Source organism: Microtus ochrogaster, linkage group LG9 (genome assembly GCF_000317375.1).
Source record: "Microtus ochrogaster isolate Prairie Vole_2 linkage group LG9, MicOch1.0, whole genome shotgun sequence".
In the NCBI taxonomy this organism is placed as follows: Eukaryota; Metazoa; Chordata; class Mammalia; order Rodentia; family Cricetidae; genus Microtus; species Microtus ochrogaster.
The window spans coordinates 5,732,359-5,738,361 of NC_022034.1; positions in this window are offsets into that span (position 1 = coordinate 5,732,359).

The window sequence follows — 6,003 nt, forward strand, 5'->3', positions numbered from 1 at the left end:
CAAGGAAGGGTGTTACCCGTGACTGTATAGAAAGAAGATGACAAGGAAGGGTGTTACCCGTGACTGTATAGAAAGAAGATGACATACTTGAACCAAATATAGCCTGATGTCCATGACTTCATACAATGAATGTACACTAAACATTTATTTTTTTTTTTTGAGACAAGGTTCCTTAGTGTAATCTAGTTCTGGAACTAGTTCTGTAAACTTACAGAGATCCACCTGCCTTTGCCTCCTGAGTGCTGAGATTAAAGGTGTGTGTCACCACTTCCTAGCTAACATTAATAATTTTTAAAGGGATAAATAAAATTGAAAACAAGAGAAAAGAAACACCCATGCTGGGAAGTAATATGTGCAGCCTCATGAGAGAGAACACACTGACTGAAGATTGCAGTGTTGTCTGTGTGCTCGGAGACATTGAAGGGGAAGGGCACATGGAGTGGAATTGATTTGACTAGTCCCACCTTTTATGGTAATTATGTGAGAGGTTACATAAACATGTTTTGGTCATGTGTATATTCTCAACCTGAGACTGCAGAACACACATAGCAGAGCCTATTTTCTTTTAAATTTGCCCTTGAGCATTGAGAACCGAAAGAGAAGATCATATTTTTTTTTTCATTTGGTGGATGTTTTACAGGGCTCCCTGTGTTGTGGAGCTTGTAGTTGGCAATGATTTTGAAGATCTGGGATCCCTTCCAGGAGGGCAGGATACCTCCGTTTTTGATTAGGTAAGAGGGATGAATGTTTGGTCTCATCGAATGTAAAACAAGAAAGAGTGCATTGAGGGGGTTGGCCTTTGCCCCCGGTCCCTGACTTCATGGCTAGCTACACTTTCTCATTAGTGTTCAATAGATATCAGGCAGACCTTCATAATGTTATCTAGAAAGTGGTGATGGTCACCTAAACAGCCTTAAACAGGCATAGAAAGATAGAACTAATTATACACTAGGGTTGAAACACATTGGCAGTCTTTAAAAGAATACACCAACTCCAGAAAGAAACAGTATGTGCATAAGCTATTCAGGATAGACACAGCTATAGGCAGAAATAACAAAGAGACCAAACCAGGAGACAAAAAAATCTACTGAAAAAGAACTAGAAATAAAAGATGATGGAAGTACAAAAAAATAAATTAGAAAGGATATTATGTATTCCACATGTGCATGAAGGCAGAACTAAATAGTATCACAAAAAAGAAGACGAAAGGGCAAATATGTAGAAATCAAGCTCATAGACACCAAGGTACGGTGTCTGAAAGGGATTGTGTCCTGGATGGGGTTATGACTCATGTCAGCCAAAAGAGCAGAAAATGCAGTCCTTTAAAGTTACATATATGAAAGATTGTATTTAGTGGCATAAAGTATATTGATTAAATATAAGAAGACTAAATACATAACACTATACTACTTCATAATAGCATAAAATAGCATTGTACAGAAATCTACATAGAGAAAAATCTGCAAATAATGGATTAGCACATTCAAAATAAATAAAGGAGAAATAGCAAAGAAAAAAGAAAATAATGTTAATTTACAAAAATAAAAGCATCATGATAGCAAAGCTTGATTGTCAACTTGATTGGATTGAGCCATACTCATGAGTTCTGGAAGACTCAAGTTGAGGTGTGTCTATGAGGATATTGCCAGAAAACATTAGATCATGAAGGTTCTGACTTAATGAGTGGCTTAATCCGTAGGTGGATGCCAAACTCTGAACAGACCACTGGGAAGTGGTGAGCTGTGAGCTGGAGCCTGGTTATATGAAGCAGCCTCCTGAGAGTGTCCTTTCTGGTTAGATCTTGCTCCGCCCCTTTCTGTTTCTGCTGCCTCTACTTCCTGTCTGCTACAAGCTGCTCTCTTTTGCCTTGGGTTCCCACTGCCATGATGTCCTACTCGAACACGTGGGACCAGTGACCACAGACTGAAATATCAGAACCTGCAAACTAGAATAAGCCTGTCCTTTTCTGATTGGTTTTCTTAGGCATTTGCCATAGTGGTTCAGAAATAACTACTTTAAGCATGAAATGCTACTATTTATGACAGAAGACCTGTGTTTAGAGAGAATAACTCTTAGGACTAGTGCTTATAATACAAAAAGAAAGGTCTTAAATCTATCACCTAAACTTTTACTCTAAGATGTCATTGTTATTTTTACAAGATTTATTTTATTTTTAATTTCATGTATGTATGTGTCTGTGTGGTGTTTGGGCACATGTACATGAGTGTAGGTTCCAGCAAAGGTCAGAAGCATTGGATACTCTGGATCTGGAATTGTATGTGGTTGTGAGCCACCCAATGTGAGCACTGGCCACTGAACTCTTCTGTAAGAGCTGTATGCATTCTTGACTCCTGATTAATCTCTCTATTTAAGTAAAGGAAATGAGATCTTGGAAAGAAGAAAACAATATTAAATGTAACAGAGTAAGTCAGTGAAAACAGGCTCAGCTGTTGAGAGCACTCGATGCCCTTGCAGAGGATCTGAGTTCAGTTCCCAGCACCCACATGGCAGCTCACAGCCTCTCATAACTCCAGTTCCAAAGAACCTGATGCCCTCTTCTGTTCTATAGGTGGGCTACTCTGCAGGGGTATTAGCATCTCAGGTCTCTGGAATCACTTTTTCATTTGGGATCTTTAGATTCGGTTCCTACTCCACCTTCCCCAGCACTGCCCTTCCTGCTTCAAGCTCTTCCTACACTGTAAAAATAAAGAATTTTCTCTTGGATTAAATTATTAAGTGTTGTTTTTACTCTGAACCAGGTTCTGGGTAATGTTTTGATGTGGGATGTCCTTCTGTATATGCGTTGCCTTTATTGGCTAATGAATAAAGCCACTTTGGCTTATGATAGGCCAGAATATAGCCAGGCTAGAAGAAATATATAGAGAGAGAGTAGGTGGAATCAGAAAGACACCAAGTAGCTACAAAAAGGGACAGATACTGGGTGGAATCTTACCAGTAGGCCACCACAGTCTTGTGGCAATACACAGACTATTAGAAATGGGTTAATTCAAGATGTAAGAACTATCAAGGACTACAACTAAACTACTGGTTGTATTGTAATTAATAGTTTCTGTGTGTTTATTTGGGTCTAGGTGGCAGGGAAATGAATGAGCAGTCTCTGCCTACAAAATGGCACTCCCATGTGCTCAACTACATCCACATAAAACCTGAGAGGGCTTGGGAAGGAATTCTAGACACAAAGAAGAGAGTTTAGCGCAGCTTCTTGGTAGCTACATTTCTTTTTTTCAGATGGGCTCTAGTTGGTGATGACAAGCAGGTGTGCCTTGTCTCCTCTTTAGGGATGTCTTCCTGACTCAACATTGGCAACAAAGGCTGCATGGCTTCTTTAGGGGAGGGCTTCCTGGTTTGTGCTGGCATGAAAGGCTCTGGTTATTGGGAAATCCGGCTACAGAGCATTTAAATGGGGTTTGTGAGCAAACTGCTACAGGTTGATTGATGGCGAAGTAGACCCACTGCATCCCTGGAGCTGGGACAGAGAGAATGGCTCATAGAGCTGGCAGTAAGCATATCTCCACAATGTTGGACTGGGCAGAGAGAAAAGGCAAAGCAGCCTTACTCCTGGCCATGGCCCCTTAACATTTTTAAAAAAGGCGATACTGGTCAGGAAATGATTACAGATCTACAATAAAGAAAGATTCAGGACTGTCCCCCACAACTTCTGTGTTTGAGCGTTGGGTCCTCAGTGAGTGGTACTGTTTGGGGAGGCTTTAAAACTGTCGAGGTAGGAGCTAGGGCAGAACAGAACTGGTTCCAAGAGAGAGGTCAATGCTGTGGATAGGACAACCTGGTCGTGAGGTTTACAAACCTGTGCAGCTTGACTCAGGGATGTGTGTAGAAAATCCCTAGGACAAAGTGAGGAGAGTTTTAGTTTTGTGTGTGTGGGGGAGGTTTGCAAGACCAGACTAAGGTTCCAAATGTGGTCAATGAAGGCTCTGCTCCTCAGGGTTCAGAGAAGAGCAGGGACTCCATCAGGAACTGGGCTAGAGACCATTTGTGTTATGTTCTGGCAAAGAATCTGGCTCAGTTCTATCTGAACTGTGTGCTGAAAGTCTGAGTGATTTGAATTTGGCAGAGGACTTTCCAGGACAACATGTAGGCTGTGGCACAGTTATGGCTTGCTGTGCTTGGTCAGGTTTATAGCGAGACTCCGAAACCAAAAGCGCAGAGAGATATAAAACTGTGGAGTTCAGCTCGTGAAGGAGTGCGGATACAGAGAACACGGACAGTATTGGTGCGACAAAGCACCTATAAATGTACAGAAATTGGGGTGGAACAGCTGGAACAGCAGCCTCAGTGGGAGACCTCAAACACCAAAGGCTCCAGGGTTCACAAAGGCCAACCCATTTGAAAAGTCTGTCTAAAGTTCTCTGCTTGAACAAGACTTCAAGGGAAATGTTTTCCCATGCTCAGCCAAAGAGGCCACTGGAGGCTTATGAAGCCTTAACTCAGGGGGCCCAGCTACCCCTTGAGCTGGCAGCAAAACTTAGCATTGTTCCTGTGGTATATAGGTTTTGCTTTGTTTTATATTGTACATTTACTTATATTGTACAAAACAAATACTATATTGTTATAACATATAATATATATAGAACAATATATTATATTTGTAATATATAATTGTTATATATATATATATGTATATATATATATTTCAAGACAGAATTATTTTCTGTTTTTACTCTACTCTTTTGTGGGAGGCCTGCCACCCAGCTCCCAAATTAGTCACCCAGGGACTTATTACTTACAAATACCTGGCCTTAGCTTGGCTTATTTCAAGCCAGCTTTTCCTTACTTAAATTATCCCATCTACCTTTTTCCTGTCTAATTTCTTGAGTTCTTTATATATTTTGGAGATCAGTTCTTTGTCTGATGTGGGATTGGTGAAGATTTTTTTTCCATTCAGTAGGCTGCCTTTTTGTCTTATTGACTGTGTCCTTTGCTTTACAGAAACTTCGCAGTTTTAGGAGGTCCCATTTATTTATTGATGTTCTTATTGTCTGTGCTACTGGGGTTATATTTAGGAAGTGGTCTCCTGTGCCCATGCATTGAAGGTTATTTCCCACTTTCTCCTCTATAAGGTTCAGTGTGGTCAGATTAATATTGAGGTCTTTAATACATTTGAACTTAAGTTTTGTGCATGGTGATAGATATGGATCTATTTTCATTCTTCTACAGGTTGACATCCAATTATGCCGGCACCATTTGTTGAAGATGCTATCTTTTTTCCATTGTATCTTTTTTGCTTCTTTGTCAAAAATCAGGTGTTCATAGGTGTGTGAATTAATATCCGGGTCTTCAATTCGATTCCATTGGTCAATGTCTCTATTTTTATGTCAGTACCAAACTGTTTTCATTACTATAGCTCTGTAATGGAGTTTGAAGTCAGGGATGGTAATGCCTCTGGCAGTTCCTTTATTGTACAGAATTGTTTAGGCTATCCTGGTTTTCTTGTTTTTCCATATGGAGTATCGTTCTTTCAAGGTCAGTGAAGAACTGTGTTGGGATTTTGATGGGGATTGCATTGAATCTGTAGATTGCCTTTGGTAAGATTGCCATTTTTACTATGTTAATCCTTCCTATTCAAGAGCATGGGGAATCTTTCCATTATCTGGTATCTTCTTCAATTTCTTTCTTCAAAGACATAAAGTTCTTCTCAAATAGGTCTTTTCACATCCTTTGTTAGTGTTACCACAAGATATTTTATGTGATTTGTGGCTATTGTGAAAGGTAATGTTTCTCTGATTTCCCTCTCAGCTTCTTTATCCTTTGTGTATAGGAGGGCTACTAATTTTTTTGAGTTGATCTTGTATCCTGCCATATCATTGAAGGTATTTATCAGCTGTAGGAATTCTCTGGTAGAGTTTTTGGGGTCACTTATATACACTATCATATCATCTGCAAATAACAAAAGTTTAATCTTTTCCTTTCCGATTTGAATCCCCTTAATCTCCTTATGTTGTCTTATTGCTATTGCTAAAACTT